Source organism: Lynx rufus, unplaced genomic scaffold (genome assembly GCF_022079265.1).
Source record: "Lynx rufus isolate CCGP_SWC_20201006 ecotype Redwood Valley unplaced genomic scaffold, mLynRuf1.p SCAF_25, whole genome shotgun sequence".
NCBI classification, from domain to species: domain Eukaryota; kingdom Metazoa; phylum Chordata; class Mammalia; order Carnivora; family Felidae; genus Lynx; species Lynx rufus.
The window spans coordinates 19,460,818-19,477,320 of NW_025814840.1; the positions used below are offsets into that span (position 1 = coordinate 19,460,818).

At 73.8% G+C, this 16,503-nt stretch overlaps 12 non-coding genes and 1 pseudogene across 12 annotated transcripts; all 13 read left to right on the plus strand.

The window, feature by feature from the left end:
- The first annotated feature begins 1,128 nt into the window (after window positions 1-1,128).
- On the plus strand, window positions 1,129-1,247 carry LOC124518821 (5S ribosomal RNA). Its single transcript, XR_006963844.1, has one exon. It is a non-coding gene; the product is annotated as a 5S ribosomal RNA (ribosomal RNA).
- Window positions 1,248-2,392: 1,145 nt separating this feature from the next.
- LOC124518822 (5S ribosomal RNA) lies at window positions 2,393-2,511 on the plus strand. Its single transcript, XR_006963845.1, has one exon. It is a non-coding gene; the product is annotated as a 5S ribosomal RNA (ribosomal RNA).
- Window positions 2,512-3,658: 1,147 nt separating this feature from the next.
- Window positions 3,659-3,777, plus strand: LOC124518823 (5S ribosomal RNA). Its single transcript, XR_006963846.1, has one exon. It is a non-coding gene; the product is annotated as a 5S ribosomal RNA (ribosomal RNA).
- A 1,149-nt stretch (window positions 3,778-4,926) lies between these two features.
- On the plus strand, window positions 4,927-5,062 carry LOC124518893 (uncharacterized; annotated as a pseudogene).
- A 1,158-nt stretch (window positions 5,063-6,220) lies between these two features.
- LOC124518824 (5S ribosomal RNA) lies at window positions 6,221-6,339 on the plus strand. Its single transcript, XR_006963847.1, has one exon. It is a non-coding gene; the product is annotated as a 5S ribosomal RNA (ribosomal RNA).
- Window positions 6,340-7,491: 1,152 nt separating this feature from the next.
- LOC124518825 (5S ribosomal RNA) lies at window positions 7,492-7,610 on the plus strand. The gene has a single exon (XR_006963848.1). It is a non-coding gene; the product is annotated as a 5S ribosomal RNA (ribosomal RNA).
- A 1,148-nt stretch (window positions 7,611-8,758) lies between these two features.
- On the plus strand, window positions 8,759-8,877 carry LOC124518826 (5S ribosomal RNA). Its single transcript, XR_006963849.1, has one exon. It is a non-coding gene; the product is annotated as a 5S ribosomal RNA (ribosomal RNA).
- A 1,148-nt stretch (window positions 8,878-10,025) lies between these two features.
- LOC124518827 (5S ribosomal RNA) lies at window positions 10,026-10,144 on the plus strand. The gene has a single exon (XR_006963850.1). It is a non-coding gene; the product is annotated as a 5S ribosomal RNA (ribosomal RNA).
- A 1,137-nt stretch (window positions 10,145-11,281) lies between these two features.
- On the plus strand, window positions 11,282-11,400 carry LOC124518828 (5S ribosomal RNA). Its single transcript, XR_006963851.1, has one exon. It is a non-coding gene; the product is annotated as a 5S ribosomal RNA (ribosomal RNA).
- A 1,149-nt stretch (window positions 11,401-12,549) lies between these two features.
- Window positions 12,550-12,668, plus strand: LOC124518830 (5S ribosomal RNA). Its single transcript, XR_006963853.1, has one exon. It is a non-coding gene; the product is annotated as a 5S ribosomal RNA (ribosomal RNA).
- A 1,156-nt stretch (window positions 12,669-13,824) lies between these two features.
- Window positions 13,825-13,943, plus strand: LOC124518831 (5S ribosomal RNA). Its single transcript, XR_006963854.1, has one exon. It is a non-coding gene; the product is annotated as a 5S ribosomal RNA (ribosomal RNA).
- Window positions 13,944-15,093: 1,150 nt separating this feature from the next.
- LOC124518833 (5S ribosomal RNA) lies at window positions 15,094-15,212 on the plus strand. The gene has a single exon (XR_006963855.1). It is a non-coding gene; the product is annotated as a 5S ribosomal RNA (ribosomal RNA).
- A 1,148-nt stretch (window positions 15,213-16,360) lies between these two features.
- On the plus strand, window positions 16,361-16,479 carry LOC124518834 (5S ribosomal RNA). The gene has a single exon (XR_006963856.1). It is a non-coding gene; the product is annotated as a 5S ribosomal RNA (ribosomal RNA).
- Window positions 16,480-16,503: the final 24 nt, after the last annotated feature.

Here is a 16,503-nt window from a genome sequence, read left to right on the forward strand (position 1 = left end):
TTTTGCCTTTTGCCTTTTGCCTCTGGCCTCCTTGACCTCTCCTTTGGCGCCCGCCGCCCCTCCCCCCTCCCTCCGTGTGTCCCTCTCTCCCCGGGGAGCGCGACTCCTGGGGCCAAACACACCCCGGCCACTGCTCCCTCAGCCCCTCCCGGGCCGGCAAAGCGGTCGGGCCTGGCCTAGTCTGGCCCCGCCCCGCCCCGCCCCGCCCCCCCCAGCCCCCCGAGCCCGCACACCCCACGGTACTTCACAAGGCGTCCGCTCGCCGCTCCCCGCTCCCCGCCCCACGCTAAATCCCACTGCACCGGCTGGAAGCCACGCCCCAGCTTTGCACCTTTCCTGCCACTGCACCCGCACGCACGGAGGGGTGGGGGGGTGCGGGGAGGGCGGGACCGGGGGCTGGCGCCTGGGGACTGGAGGGTGGGGGGTGGGTGGGTGGGTGGATCCAAGAACCCAGGAGCGGGCGGGAGGGCGGGGCAGCGAGACCCCACACTCGGCCTCCGCCACAGGCCTGGGCTCCCTGGGTCCCGGACCTCTTCCCTCCCTCGAGCCCTCATCCCCAGGGCCCCCGGCGTTGCGCGAGGCCCAGCCAGGGCAGCGGGCTCGGGCTGGTGATGTTCTCTGGGGGCGCTGGGGCCTCGGGGGTGGCTTTGCCCCAGGTGGGGCGGACGGGAGGGAAAGGCGGGGTCGGGGGGGCGGCTGGCTGCGCTCGCCCTGGGACTGGGGCGGAGGCGCTGAGAACCCGGCGGGGGGCGGGGGGGGGGGGGCCCAGATGGCACGTCCGGCCGGATGCCCCACGCTCGCTTCCACCCTCTTCCCAGTGAGCGGCCCGACGTGGTGCGGTGCGGTGCGGGATGGAAGCGGAGGCGGGCGTGGGGCCAAGCCGGGAGCAGCCTGCAAGAGTCCCGGGATCGGTGAAGGCCGGGGCTTGCGCCACAGCGCCTTGCCAGGGTCCTCTTGCGCCGCCTCCGCCACCCGCCCGGGGCCCGCGGCGGAGGGCGGCGGCGGCCAGGCGGCAGGCAGGCAGGCAGGCAGGCAGGCAGGCAGGCGCGTGCATGGGTGAAGCGCGGCACCCGCTGGGCTTGGGACGCGTGGAGCAGGCTCTTGAGGCGCCCAGCGGCTGCCGCCGGCGTCTACGGCCATACCACCCTGAACGCGCCCGATCTCGTCTGATCTCGGAAGCTAAGCAGGGTCGGGCCTGGTTAGTACTTGGATGGGAGACCGCCTGGGAATACCGGGTGCTGTAGGCTTTTGCTTTTTGCTTTTGCCTTTTGCCTTTTTGCCTCTGGCCTCCTTGACCTCTCCTTTGGCGCCCGCCGCCCCTCCCCCCTCCCTCCGTGTGTCCCTCTCTCCCCGGGGAGCGCGACTCCTGGGGCCAAACACACCCCGGCCACTGCTCCCTCAGCCCCTCCCGGGCCGGCAAAGCGGTCGGGCCTGGCCTAGTCTGGCCCCGCCCCGCCCCGCCCCGCCCCGCCCCCCCAGCCCCCCGAGCCCGCACACCCCACGGTACTTCACAAGGCGTCCGCTCGCCGCTCCCCGCTCCCCGCCCCACGCTAAATCCCACTGCACCGGCTGGAAGCCACGCCCCAGCTTTGCACCTTTCCTGCCACTGCACCCGCACGCACGGAGGGGTGGGGGGGTGCGGGGAGGGCGGGACCGGGGGCTGGCGCCTGGGGACTGGAGGGTGGGGGGTGGGTGGGTGGGTGGATCCAAGAACCCAGGAGCGGGCGGGAGGGCGGGGCAGCGAGACCCCACACTCGGCCTCCGCCACAGGCCTGGGCTCCCTGGGTCCCGGACCTCTTCCCTCCCTCGAGCCCTCATCCCCAGGGCCCCCGGCGTTGCGCGAGGCCCAGCCAGGGCAGCGGGCTCGGGCTGGTGATGTTCTCTGGGGGCGCTGGGGCCTCGGGGGTGGCTTTGCCCCAGGTGGGGCGGACGGGAGGGAAAGGCGGGGTCGGGGGGGCGGCTGGCTGCGCTCGCCCTGGGACTGGGGCGGAGGCGCTGAGAACCCGGCGGGGGGCGGGGGGGGGGGGGCCCAGATGGCACGTCCGGCCGGATGCCCCACGCTCGCTTCCACCCTCTTCCCAGTGAGCGGCCCGACGTGGTGCGGTGCGGTGCGGGATGGAAGCGGAGGCGGGCGTGGGGCCAAGCCGGGAGCAGCCTGCAAGAGTCCCGGGATCGGTGAAGGCCGGGGCTTGCGCCACAGCGCCTTGCCAGGGTCCTCTTGCGCCGCCTCCGCCACCCGCCCGGGGCCCGCGGCGGAGGGCGGCGGCGGCCAGGCGGCAGGCAGGCAGGCAGGCAGGCAGGCAGGCAGGCGCGTGCATGGGTGAAGCGCGGCACCCGCTGGGCTTGGGACGCGTGGAGCAGGCTCTTGAGGCGCCCAGCGGCTGCCGCCGGCGTCTACGGCCATACCACCCTGAACGCGCCCGATCTCGTCTGATCTCGGAAGCTAAGCAGGGTCGGGCCTGGTTAGTACTTGGATGGGAGACCGCCTGGGAATACCGGGTGCTGTAGGCTTTTGCTTTTTGCTTTTGCCTTTTGCCTTTTGCCTTTTGCCTCTGGCCTCCTTGACCTCTCCTTTGGCGCCCGCCGCCCCTCCCCCCTCCCTCCGTGTGTCCCTCTCTCCCCGGGGAGCGCGACTCCTGGGGCCAAACACACCCCGGCCACTGCTCCCTCAGCCCCTCCCGGGCCGGCAAAGCGGTCGGGCCTGGCCTAGTCTGGCCCCGCCCCGCCCCGCCCCGCCCCCCCCAGCCCCCCGAGCCCGCACACCCCACGGTACTTCACAAGGCGTCCGCTCGCCGCTCCCCGCTCCCCGCCCCACGCTAAATCCCACTGCACCGGCTGGAAGCCACGCCCCAGCTTTGCACCTTTCCTGCCACTGCACCCGCACGCACGGAGGGGTGGGGGGGTGCGGGGAGGGCGGGACCGGGGGCTGGCGCCTGGGGACTGGAGGGTGGGGGGTGGGTGGGTGGGTGGATCCAAGAACCCAGGAGCGGGCGGGAGGGCGGGGCAGCGAGACCCCACACTCGGCCTCCGCCACAGGCCTGGGCTCCCTGGGTCCCGGACCTCTTCCCTCCCTCGAGCCCTCATCCCCAGGGCCCCCGGCGTTGCGCGAGGCCCAGCCAGGGCAGCGGGCTCGGGCTGGTGATGTTCTCTGGGGGCGCTGGGGCCTCGGGGGTGGCTTTGCCCCAGGTGGGGCGGACGGGAGGGAAAGGCGGGGTCGGGGGGGCGGCTGGCTGCGCTCGCCCTGGGACTGGGGCGGAGGCGCTGAGAACCCGGCGGGGGGCGGGGGGGGGGGGGCCCAGATGGCACGTCCGGCCGGATGCCCCACGCTCGCTTCCACCCTCTTCCCAGTGAGCGGCCCGACGTGGTGCGGTGCGGTGCGGGATGGAAGCGGAGGCGGGCGTGGGGCCAAGCCGGGAGCAGCCTGCAAGAGTCCCGGGATCGGTGAAGGCCGGGGCTTGCGCCACAGCGCCTTGCCAGGGTCCTCTTGCGCCGCCTCCGCCACCCGCCCGGGGCCCGCGGCGGAGGGCGGCGGCGGCCAGGCGGCAGGCAGGCAGGCAGGCAGGCAGGCAGGCAGGCGCGTGCATGGGTGAAGCGCGGCACCCGCTGGGCTTGGGACGCGTGGAGCAGGCTCTTGAGGCGCCCAGCGGCTGCCGCCGGCGTCTACGGCCATACCACCCTGAACGCGCCCGATCTCGTCTGATCTCGGAAGCTAAGCAGGGTCGGGCCTGGTTAGTACTTGGATGGGAGACCGCCTGGGAATACCGGGTGCTGTAGGCTTTTGCTTTTTGCTTTTGCCTTTTGCCTTTTGCCTTTTGCCTCTGGCCTCCTTGACCTCTCCTTTGGCGCCCGCCGCCCCTCCCCCCTCCCTCCGTGTGTCCCTCTCTCCCCGGGGAGCGCGACTCCTGGGGCCAAACACACCCCGGCCACTGCTCCCTCAGCCCCTCCCGGGCCGGCAAAGCGGTCGGGCCTGGCCTAGTCTGGCCCCGCCCCGCCCCGCCCCGCCCCCCCCCCAGCCCCCCGAGCCCGCACACCCCACGGTACTTCACAAGGCGTCCGCTCGCCGCTCCCCGCTCCCCGCCCCACGCTAAATCCCACTGCACCGGCTGGAAGCCACGCCCCAGCTTTGCACCTTTCCTGCCACTGCACCCGCACGCACGGAGGGGTGGGGGGGTGCGGGGAGGGCGGGACCGGGGGCTGGCGCCTGGGGACTGGAGGGTGGGGGGTGGGTGGGTGGGTGGATCCAAGAACCCAGGAGCGGGCGGGAGGGCGGGGCAGCGAGACCCCACACTCGGCCTCCGCCACAGGCCTGGGCTCCCTGGGTCCCGGACCTCTTCCCTCCCTCGAGCCCTCATCCCCAGGGCCCCCGGCGTTGCGCGAGGCCCAGCCAGGGCAGCGGGCTCGGGCTGGTGATGTTCTCTGGGGGCGCTGGGGCCTCGGGGGTGGCTTTGCCCCAGGTGGGGCGGACGGGAGGGAAAGGCGGGGTCGGGGGGGCGGCTGGCTGCGCTCGCCCTGGGACTGGGGCGGAGGCGCTGAGAACCCGGCGGGGGGCGGGGGGGGGGGGGCCCAGATGGCACGTCCGGCCGGATGCCCCACGCTCGCTTCCACCCTCTTCCCAGTGAGCGGCCCGACGTGGTGCGGTGCGGTGCGGGATGGAAGCGGAGGCGGGCGTGGGGCCAAGCCGGGAGCAGCCTGCAAGAGTCCCGGGATCGGTGAAGGCCGGGGCTTGCGCCACAGCGCCTTGCCAGGGTCCTCTTGCGCCGCCTCCGCCACCCGCCCGGGGCCCGCGGCGGAGGGCGGCGGCGGCCAGGCGGCAGGCAGGCAGGCAGGCAGGCAGGCAGGCAGGCGCGTGCATGGGTGAAGCGCGGCACCCGCTGGGCTTGGGACGCGTGGAGCAGGCTCTTGAGGCGCCCAGCGGCTGCCGCCGGCGTCTACGGCCATACCACCCTGAACGCGCCCGATCTCTGAACGCGCCCGATCTCGTCTGATCTCGGAAGCTAAGCAGGGTCGGGCCTGGTTAGTACTTGGATGGGAGACCGCCTGGGAATACCGGGTGCTGTAGGCTTTTGCTTTTTGCTTTTGCCTTTTGCCTTTTGCCTTTTGCCTCTGGCCTCCTTGACCTCTCCTTTGGCGCCCGCCGCCCCTCCCCCCTCCCTCCGTGTGTCCCTCTCTCCCCGGGGAGCGCGACTCCTGGGGCCAAACACACCCCGGCCACTGCTCCCTCAGCCCCTCCCGGGCCGGCAAAGCGGTCGGGCCTGGCCTAGTCTGGCCCCGCCCCGCCCCGCCCCGCCCCGCCCCCCCAGCCCCCCGAGCCCGCACACCCCACGGTACTTCACAAGGCGTCCGCTCGCCGCTCCCCGCTCCCCGCCCCACGCTAAATCCCACTGCACCGGCTGGAAGCCACGCCCCAGCTTTGCACCTTTCCTGCCACTGCACCCGCACGCACGGAGGGGTGGGGGGGTGCGGGGAGGGCGGGACCGGGGGCTGGCGCCTGGGGACTGGAGGGTGGGGGGTGGGTGGGTGGGTGGATCCAAGAACCCAGGAGCGGGCGGGAGGGCGGGGCAGCGAGACCCCACACTCGGCCTCCGCCACAGGCCTGGGCTCCCTGGGTCCCGGACCTCTTCCCTCCCTCGAGCCCTCATCCCCAGGGCCCCCGGCGTTGCGCGAGGCCCAGCCAGGGCAGCGGGCTCGGGCTGGTGATGTTCTCTGGGGGCGCTGGGGCCTCGGGGGTGGCTTTGCCCCAGGTGGGGCGGACGGGAGGGAAAGGCGGGGTCGGGGGGGCGGCTGGCTGCGCTCGCCCTGGGACTGGGGCGGAGGCGCTGAGAACCCGGCGGGGGGCGGGGGGGGGGGGCCCAGATGGCACGTCCGGCCGGATGCCCCACGCTCGCTTCCACCCTCTTCCCAGTGAGCGGCCCGACGTGGTGCGGTGCGGTGCGGGATGGAAGCGGAGGCGGGCGTGGGGCCAAGCCGGGAGCAGCCTGCAAGAGTCCCGGGATCGGTGAAGGCCGGGGCTTGCGCCACAGCGCCTTGCCAGGGTCCTCTTGCGCCGCCTCCGCCACCCGCCCGGGGCCCGCGGCGGAGGGCGGCGGCGGCCAGGCGGCAGGCAGGCAGGCAGGCAGGCAGGCAGGCAGGCAGGCAGGCGCGTGCATGGGTGAAGCGCGGCACCCGCTGGGCTTGGGACGCGTGGAGCAGGCTCTTGAGGCGCCCAACGGCTGCCGCCGGCGTCTACGGCCATACCACCCTGAACGCGCCCGATCTCGTCTGATCTCGGAAGCTAAGCAGGGTCGGGCCTGGTTAGTACTTGGATGGGAGACCGCCTGGGAATACCGGGTGCTGTAGGCTTTTGCTTTTTGCTTTTGCCTTTTGCCTTTTGCCTTTTGCCTCTGGCCTCCTTGACCTCTCCTTTGGCGCCCGCCGCCCCTCCCCCCTCCCTCCGTGTGTCCCTCTCTCCCCGGGGAGCGCGACTCCTGGGGCCAAACACACCCCGGCCACTGCTCCCTCAGCCCCTCCCGGGCCGGCAAAGCGGTCGGGCCTGGCCTAGTCTGGCCCCGCCCCGCCCCGCCCCGCCCCCCCCAGCCCCCCGAGCCCGCACACCCCACGGTACTTCACAAGGCGTCCGCTCGCCGCTCCCCGCTCCCCGCCCCACGCTAAATCCCACTGCACCGGCTGGAAGCCACGCCCCAGCTTTGCACCTTTCCTGCCACTGCACCCGCACGCACGGAGGGGTGGGGGGGTGCGGGGAGGGCGGGACCGGGGGCTGGCGCCTGGGGACTGGAGGGTGGGGGGGTGGGTGGGTGGGTGGATCCAAGAACCCAGGAGCGGGCGGGAGGGCGGGGCAGCGAGACCCCACACTCGGCCTCCGCCACAGGCCTGGGCTCCCTGGGTCCCGGACCTCTTCCCTCCCTCGAGCCCTCATCCCCAGGGCCCCCGGCGTTGCGCTAGGCCCAGCCAGGGCAGCGGGCTCGGGCTGGTGATGTTCTCTGGGGGCGCTGGGGCCTCGGGGGTGGCTTTGCCCCAGGTGGGGCGGACGGGAGGGAAAGGCGGGGTCGGGGGGGCGGCTGGCTGCGCTCGCCCTGGGACTGGGGCGGAGGCGCTGAGAACCCGGCGGGGGGCGGGGGGGGGGGGGCCCAGATGGCACGTCCGGCCGGATGCCCCACGCTCGCTTCCACCCTCTTCCCAGTGAGCGGCCCGACGTGGTGCGGTGCGGTGCGGGATGGAAGCGGAGGCGGGCGTGGGGCCAAGCCGGGAGCAGCCTGCAAGAGTCCCGGGATCGGTGAAGGCCGGGGCTTGCGCCACAGCGCCTTGCCAGGGTCCTCTTGCGCCGCCTCCGCCACCCGCCCGGGGCCCGCGGCGGAGGGCGGCGGCGGCCAGGCGGCAGGCAGGCAGGCAGGCAGGCAGGCAGGCAGGCAGGCGCGTGCATGGGTGAAGCGCGGCACCCGCTGGGCTTGGGACGCGTGGAGCAGGCTCTTGAGGCGCCCAGCGGCTGCCGCCGGCGTCTACGGCCATACCACCCTGAACGCGCCCGATCTCGTCTGATCTCGGAAGCTAAGCAGGGTCGGGCCTGGTTAGTACTTGGATGGGAGACCGCCTGGGAATACCGGGTGCTGTAGGCTTTTGCTTTTTGCTTTTGCCTTTTGCCTTTTGCCTTTTGCCTCTGGCCTCCTTGACCTCTCCTTTGGCGCCCGCCGCCCCTCCCCCCTCCCTCCGTGTGTCCCTCTCTCCCCGGGGAGCGCGACTCCTGGGGCCAAACACACCCCGGCCACTGCTCCCTCAGCCCCTCCCGGGCCGGCAAAGCGGTCGGGCCTGGCCTAGTCTGGCCCCGCCCCGCCCCGCCCCGCCCCCCCCAGCCCCCCGAGCCCGCACACCCCACGGTACTTCACAAGGCGTCCGCTCGCCGCTCCCCGCTCCCCGCCCCACGCTAAATCCCACTGCACCGGCTGGAAGCCACGCCCCAGCTTTGCACCTTTCCTGCCACTGCACCCGCACGCACGGAGGGGTGGGGGGGTGCGGGGAGGGCGGGACCGGGGGCTGGCGCCTGGGGACTGGAGGGTGGGGGGTGGGTGGGTGGGTGGATCCAAGAACCCAGGAGCGGGCGGGAGGGCGGGGCAGCGAGACCCCACACTCGGCCTCCGCCACAGGCCTGGGCTCCCTGGGTCCCGGACCTCTTCCCTCCCTCGAGCCCTCATCCCCAGGGCCCCCGGCGTTGCGCGAGGCCCAGCCAGGGCAGCGGGCTCGGGCTGGTGATGTTCTCTGGGGGCGCTGGGGCCTCGGGGGTGGCTTTGCCCCAGGTGGGGCGGACGGGAGGGAAAGGCGGGGTCGGGGGGGCGGCTGGCTGCGCTCGCCCTGGGACTGGGGCGGAGGCGCTGAGAACCCGGCGGGGGGCGGGGGGGGGGGGGGCCCAGATGGCACGTCCGGCCGGATGCCCCACGCTCGCTTCCACCCTCTTCCCAGTGAGCGGCCCGACGTGGTGCGGTGCGGTGCGGGATGGAAGCGGAGGCGGGCGTGGGGCCAAGCCGGGAGCAGCCTGCAAGAGTCCCGGGATCGGTGAAGGCCGGGGCTTGCGCCACAGCGCCTTGCCAGGGTCCTCTTGCGCCGCCTCCGCCACCCGCCCGGGGCCCGCGGCGGAGGGCGGCGGCGGCCAGGCGGCAGGCAGGCAGGCAGGCAGGCAGGCAGGCAGGCGCGTGCATGGGTGAAGCGCGGCACCCGCTGGGCTTGGGACGCGTGGAGCAGGCTCTTGAGGCGCCCAGCGGCTGCCGCCGGCGTCTACGGCCATACCACCCTGAACGCGCCCGATCTCGTCTGATCTCGGAAGCTAAGCAGGGTCGGGCCTGGTTAGTACTTGGATGGGAGACCGCCTGGGAATACCGGGTGCTGTAGGCTTTTGCTTTTTGCTTTTGCCTTTTGCCTTTTGCCTTTTGCCTCTGGCCTCCTTGACCTCTCCTTTGGCGCCCGCCGCCCCTCCCCCCTCCCTCCGTGTGTCCCTCTCTCCCCGGGGAGCGCGACTCCTGGGGCCAAACACACCCCGGCCACTGCTCCCTCAGCCCCTCCCGGGCCGGCAAAGCGGTCGGGCCTGGCCTAGTCTGGCCCCGCCCCGCCCCGCCCCGCCCCGCCCCCCCAGCCCCCCGAGCCCGCACACCCCACGGTACTTCACAAGGCGTCCGCTCGCCGCTCCCCGCTCCCCGCCCCACGCTAAATCCCACTGCACCGGCTGGAAGCCACGCCCCAGCTTTGCACCTTTCCTGCCACTGCACCCGCACGCACGGAGGGGTGGGGGGGTGCGGGGAGGGCGGGACCGGGGGCTGGCGCCTGGGGACTGGAGGGTGGGGGGTGGGTGGGTGGGTGGATCCAAGAACCCAGGAGCGGGCGGGAGGGCGGGGCAGCGAGACCCCACACTCGGCCTCCGCCACAGGCCTGGGCTCCCTGGGTCCCGGACCTCTTCCCTCCCTCGAGCCCTCATCCCCAGGGCCCCCGGCGTTGCGCGAGGCCCAGCCAGGGCAGCGGGCTCGGGCTGGTGATGTTCTCTGGGGGCGCTGGGGCCTCGGGGGTGGCTTTGCCCCAGGTGGGGCGGACGGGAGGGAAAGGCGGGGTCGGGGGGGCGGCTGGCTGCGCTCGCCCTGGGACTGGGGCGGAGGCGCTGAGAACCCGGCGGGGGGCGGGGGGGGGGCCCAGATGGCACGTCCGGCCGGATGCCCCACGCTCGCTTCCACCCTCTTCCCAGTGAGCGGCCCGACGTGGTGCGGTGCGGTGCGGGATGGAAGCGGAGGCGGGCGTGGGGCCAAGCCGGGAGCAGCCTGCAAGAGTCCCGGGATCGGTGAAGGCCGGGGCTTGCGCCACAGCGCCTTGCCAGGGTCCTCTTGCGCCGCCTCCGCCACCCGCCCGGGGCCCGCGGCGGAGGGCGGCGGCGGCCAGGCGGCAGGCAGGCAGGCAGGCAGGCAGGCAGGCAGGCGCGTGCATGGGTGAAGCGCGGCACCCGCTGGGCTTGGGACGCGTGGAGCAGGCTCTTGAGGCGCCCAGCGGCTGCCGCCGGCGTCTACGGCCATACCACCCTGAACGCGCCCGATCTCGTCTGATCTCGGAAGCTAAGCAGGGTCGGGCCTGGTTAGTACTTGGATGGGAGACCGCCTGGGAATACCGGGTGCTGTAGGCTTTTGCTTTTTGCTTTTGCCTTTTGCCTTTTGCCTCTGGCCTCCTTGACCTCTCCTTTGGCGCCCGCCGCCCCTCCCCCCTCCCTCCGTGTGTCCCTCTCTCCCCGGGGAGCGCGACTCCTGGGGCCAAACACACCCCGGCCACTGCTCCCTCAGCCCCTCCCGGGCCGGCAAAGCGGTCGGGCCTGGCCTAGTCTGGCCCCGCCCCGCCCCGCCCCGCCCCGCCCCCCCAGCCCCCCGAGCCCGCACACCCCACGGTACTTCACAAGGCGTCCGCTCGCCGCTCCCCGCTCCCCGCCCCACGCTAAATCCCACTGCACCGGCTGGAAGCCACGCCCCAGCTTTGCACCTTTCCTGCCACTGCACCCGCACGCACGGAGGGGTGGGGGGGTGCGGGGAGGGCGGGACCGGGGGCTGGCGCCTGGGGACTGGAGGGTGGGGGGTGGGTGGGTGGGTGGATCCAAGAACCCAGGAGCGGGCGGGAGGGCGGGGCAGCGAGACCCCACACTCGGCCTCCGCCACAGGCCTGGGCTCCCTGGGTCCCGGACCTCTTCCCTCCCTCGAGCCCTCATCCCCAGGGCCCCCGGCGTTGCGCGAGGCCCAGCCAGGGCAGCGGGCTCGGGCTGGTGATGTTCTCTGGGGGCGCTGGGGCCTCGGGGGTGGCTTTGCCCCAGGTGGGGCGGACGGGAGGGAAAGGCGGGGTCGGGGGGGCGGCTGGCTGCGCTCGCCCTGGGACTGGGGCGGAGGCGCTGAGAACCCGGCGGGGGGCGGGGGGGGGGCCCAGATGGCACGTCCGGCCGGATGCCCCACGCTCGCTTCCACCCTCTTCCCAGTGAGCGGCCCGACGTGGTGCGGTGCGGTGCGGGATGGAAGCGGAGGCGGGCGTGGGGCCAAGCCGGGAGCAGCCTGCAAGAGTCCCGGGATCGGTGAAGGCCGGGGCTTGCGCCACAGCGCCTTGCCAGGGTCCTCTTGCGCCGCCTCCGCCACCCGCCCGGGGCCCGCGGCGGAGGGCGGCGGCGGCCAGGCGGCAGGCAGGCAGGCAGGCAGGCAGGCAGGCGCGTGCATGGGTGAAGCGCGGCACCCGCTGGGCTTGGGACGCGTGGAGCAGGCTCTTGAGGCGCCCAGCGGCCGCCGCCGGCGTCTACGGCCATACCACCCTGAACGCGCCCGATCTCGTCTGATCTCGGAAGCTAAGCAGGGTCGGGCCTGGTTAGTACTTGGATGGGAGACCGCCTGGGAATACCGGGTGCTGTAGGCTTTTGCTTTTTGCTTTTGCCTTTTGCCTTTTGCCTTTTGCCTCTGGCCTCCTTGACCTCTCCTTTGGCGCCCGCCGCCCCTCCCCCCTCCCTCCGTGTGTCCCTCTCTCCCCGGGGAGCGCGACTCCTGGGGCCAAACACACCCCGGCCACTGCTCCCTCAGCCCCTCCCGGGCCGGCAAAGCGGTCGGGCCTGGCCTAGTCTGGCCCCGCCCCGCCCCGCCCCGCCCCCCCCAGCCCCCCGAGCCCGCACACCCCACGGTACTTCACAAGGCGTCCGCTCGCCGCTCCCCGCTCCCCGCCCCACGCTAAATCCCACTGCACCGGCTGGAAGCCACGCCCCAGCTTTGCACCTTTCCTGCCACTGCACCCGCACGCACGGAGGGGTGGGGGGGTGCGGGGAGGGCGGGACCGGGGGCTGGCGCCTGGGGACTGGAGGGTGGGGGGTGGGTGGGTGGGTGGATCCAAGAACCCAGGAGCGGGCGGGAGGGCGGGGCAGCGAGACCCCACACTCGGTCTCCGCCACAGGCCTGGGCTCCCTGGGTCCCGGACCTCTTCCCTCCCTCGAGCCCTCATCCCCAGGGCCCCCGGCGTTGCGCGAGGCCCAGCCAGGGCAGCGGGCTCGGGCTGGTGATGTTCTCTGGGGGCGCTGGGGCCTCGGGGGTGGCTTTGCCCCAGGTGGGGCGGACGGGAGGGAAAGGCGGGGTCGGGGGGGCGGCTGGCTGCGCTCGCCCTGGGACTGGGGCGGAGGCGCTGAGAACCCGGCGGGGGGCGGGGGGGGGGGCCCAGATGGCACGTCCGGCCGGATGCCCCACGCTCGCTTCCACCCTCTTCCCAGTGAGCGGCCCGACGTGGTGCGGTGCGGTGCGGGATGGAAGCGGAGGCGGGCGTGGGGCCAAGCCGGGAGCAGCCTGCAAGAGTCCCGGGATCGGTGAAGGCCGGGGCTTGCGCCACAGCGCCTTGCCAGGGTCCTCTTGCGCCGCCTCCGCCACCCGCCCGGGGCCCGCGGCGGAGGGCGGCGGCGGCCAGGCGGCAGGCAGGCAGGCAGGCAGGCAGGCAGGCAGGCAGGCGCGTGCATGGGTGAAGCGCGGCACCCGCTGGGCTTGGGACGCGTGGAGCAGGCTCTTGAGGCGCCCAGCGGCTGCCGCCGGCGTCTACGGCCATACCACCCTGAACGCGCCCGATCTCGTCTGATCTCGGAAGCTAAGCAGGGTCGGGCCTGGTTAGTACTTGGATGGGAGACCGCCTGGGAATACCGGGTGCTGTAGGCTTTTGCTTTTTGCTTTTGCCTTTTGCCTTTTGCCTTTTGCCTCTGGCCTCCTTGACCTCTCCTTTGGCGCCCGCCGCCCCTCCCCCCTCCCTCCGTGTGTCCCTCTCTCCCCGGGGAGTGCGACTCCTGGGGCCAAACACACCCCGGCCACTGCTCCCTCAGCCCCTCCCGGGCCGGCAAAGCGGTCGGGCCTGGCCTAGTCTGGCCCCGCCCCGCCCCGCCCCGCCCCCCCCAGCCCCCCGAGCCCGCACACCCCACGGTACTTCACAAGGCGTCCGCTCGCCGCTCCCCGCTCCCCGCCCCACGCTAAATCCCACTGCACCGGCTGGAAGCCACGCCCCAGCTTTGCACCTTTCCTGCCACTGCACCCGCACGCACGGAGGGGTGGGGGGGTGCGGGGAGGGCGGGACCGGGGGCTGGCGCCTGGGGACTGGAGGGTGGGGGGTGGGTGGGTGGGTGGATCCAAGAACCCAGGAGCGGGCGGGAGGGCGGGGCAGCGAGACCCCACACTCGGCCTCCGCCACAGGCCTGGGCTCCCTGGGTCCCGGACCTCTTCCCTCCCTCGAGCCCTCATCCCCAGGGCCCCCGGCGTTGCGCGAGGCCCAGCCAGGGCAGCGGGCTCGGGCTGGTGATGTTCTCTGGGGGCGCTGGGGCCTCGGGGGTGGCTTTGCCCCAGGTGGGGCGGACGGGAGGGAAAGGCGGGGTCGGGGGGGCGGCTGGCTGCGCTCGCCCTGGGACTGAGGCGGAGGCGCTGAGAACCCGGCGGGGGGCGGGGGGGGGGGGGGCCCAGATGGCACGTCCGGCCGGATGCCCCACGCTCGCTTCCACCCTCTTCCCAGTGAGCGGCCCGACGTGGTGCGGTGCGGTGCGGGATGGAAGCAGAGGCGGGCGTGGGGCCAAGCCGGGAGCAGCCTGCAAGAGTCCCGGGATCGGTGAAGGCCGGGGCTTGCGCCACAGCGCCTTGCCAGGGTCCTCTTGCGCCGCCTCCGCCACCCGCCCGGGGCCCGCGGCGGAGGGCGGCGGCGGCCAGGCGGCAGGCAGGCAGGCAGGCAGGCAGGCAGGCAGGCAGGCAGGCGCGTGCATGGGTGAAGCGCGGCACCCGCTGGGCTTGGGACGCGTGGAGCAGGCTCTTGAGGCGCCCAGCGGCTGCCGCCGGCGTCTACGGCCATACCACCCTGAACGCGCCCGATCTCGTCTGATCTCGGAAGCTAAGCAGGGTCGGGCCTGGTTAGTACTTGGATGGGAGACCGCCTGGGAATACCGGGTGCTGTAGGCTTTTGCTTTTTGCTTTTGCCTTTTGCCTTTTGCCTTTTGCCTCTGGCCTCCTTGACCTCTCCTTTGGCGCCCGCCGCCCCTCCCCCCTCCCTCCGTGTGTCCCTCTCTCCCCGGGGAGCGCGACTCCTGGGGCCAAACACACCCCGGCCACTGCTCCCTCAGCCCCTCCCGGGCCGGCAAAGCGGTCGGGCCTGGCCTAGTCTGGCCCCGCCCCGCCCCGCCCCGCCCCCCCCAGCCCCCCGAGCCCGCACACCCCACGGTACTTCACAAGGCGTCCGCTCGCCGCTCCCCGCTCCCCGCCCCACGCTAAATCCCACTGCACCGGCTGGAAGCCACGCCCCAGCTTTGCACCTTTCCTGCCACTGCACCCGCACGCACGGAGGGGTGGGGGGGTGCGGGGAGGGCGGGACCGGGGGCTGGCGCCTGGGGACTGGAGGGTGGGGGGTGGGTGGGTGGGTGGATCCAAGAACCCAGGAGCGGGCGGGAGGGCGGGGCAGCGAGACCCCACACTCGGCCTCCGCCACAGGCCTGGGCTCCCTGGGTCCCGGACCTCTTCCCTCCCTCGAGCCCTCATCCCCAGGGCCCCCGGCGTTGCGCGAGGCCCAGCCAGGGCAGCGGGCTCGGGCTGGTGATGTTCTCTGGGGGCGCTGGGGCCTCGGGGGTGGCTTTGCCCCAGGTGGGGCGGACGGGAGGGAAAGGCGGGGTCGGGGGGGCGGCTGGCTGCGCTCGCCCTGGGACTGGGGCGGAGGCGCTGAGAACCCGGCGGGGGGCGGGGGGGGGGGGCCCAGATGGCACGTCCGGCCGGATGCCCCACGCTCGCTTCCACCCTCTTCCCAGTGAGCGGCCCGACGTGGTGCGGTGCGGTGCGGGATGGAAGCGGAGGCGGGCGTGGGGCCAAGCCGGGAGCAGCCTGCAAGAGTCCCGGGATCGGTGAAGGCCGGGGCTTGCGCCACAGCGCCTTGCCAGGGTCCTCTTGCGCCGCCTCCGCCACCCGCCCGGGGCCCGCGGCGGAGGGCGGCGGCGGCCAGGCGGCAGGCAGGCAGGCAGGCAGGCAGGCAGGCAGGCAGGCGCGTGCATGGGTGAAGCGCGGCACCCGCTGGGCTTGGGACGCGTGGAGCAGGCTCTTGAGGCGCCCAGCGGCTGCCGCCGGCGTCTACGGCCATACCACCCTGAACGCGCCCGATCTCGTCTGATCTCGGAAGCTAAGCAGGGTCGGGCCTGGTTAGTACTTGGATGGGAGACCGCCTGGGAATACCGGGTGCTGTAGGCTTTTGCTTTTTGCTTTTGCCTTTTGCCTTTTGCCTTTTGCCTCTGGCCTCCTTGACCTCTCCTTTGGCGCCCGCCGCCCCTCCCCCCTCCCTCCGTGTGTCCCTCTCTCCCCGGGGAGCGCGACTCCTGGGGCCAAACACACCCCGGCCACTGCTCCCTCAGCCCCTCCCGGGCCGGCAAAGCGGTCGGGCCTGGCCTAGTCTGGCCCCGCCCCGCCCCGCCCCGCCCCCCCCAGCCCCCCGAGCCCGCACACCCCACGGTACTTCACAAGGCGTCCGCTCGCCGCTCCCCGCTCCCCGCCCCACGCTAAATCCCACTGCACCGGCTGGAAGCCACGCCCCAGCTTTGCACCTTTCCTGCCACTGCACCCGCACGCACGGAGGGGTGGGGGGGTGCGGGGAGGGCGGGACCGGGGGCTGGCGCCTGGGGACTGGAGGGTGGGGGGTGGGTGGGTGGGTGGATCCAAGAACCCAGGAGCGGGCGGGAGGGCGGGGCAGCGAGACCCCACACTCGGCCTCCGCCACAGGCCTGGGCTCCCTGGGTCCCGGACCTCTTCCCTCCCTCGAGCCCTCATCCCCAGGGCCCCCGGCGTTGCGCGAGGCCCAGCCAGGGCAGCGGGCTCGGGCTGGTGATGTTCTCTGGGGGCGCTGGGGCCTCGGGGGTGGCTTTGCCCCAGGTGGGGCGGACGGGAGGGAAAGGCGGGGTCGGGGGGGCGGCTGGCTGCGCTCGCCCTGGGACTGGGGCGGAGGCGCTGAGAACCCGGCGGGGGGCGGGGGGGGGGGGGGCCCAGATGGCACGTCCGGCCGGATGCCCCACGCTCGCTTCCACCCTCTTCCCAGTGAGCGGCCCGACGTGGTGCGGTGCGGTGCGGGATGGAAGCGGAGGCGGGCGTGGGGCCAAGCCGGGAGCAGCCTGCAAGAGTCCCGGGATCGGTGAAGGCCGGGGCTTGCGCCACAGCGCCTTGCCAGGGTCCTCTTGCGCCGCCTCCGCCACCCGCCCGGGGCCCGCGGCGGAGGGCGGCGGCGGCCAGGCGGCAGGCAGGCAGGCAGGCAGGCAGGCAGGCAGGCGCGTGCATGGGTGAAGCGCGGCACCCGCTGGGCTTGGGACGCGTGGAGCAGGCTCTTGAGGCGCCCAGCGGCTGCCGCCGGCGTCTACGGCCATACCACCCTGAACGCGCCCGATCTCGTCTGATCTCGGAAGCTAAGCAGGGTCGGGCCTGGTTAGTACTTGGATGGGAGACCGCCTGGGAATACCGGGTGCTGTAGGCTTTTGCTTTTTGCTTTTGCCTTTTG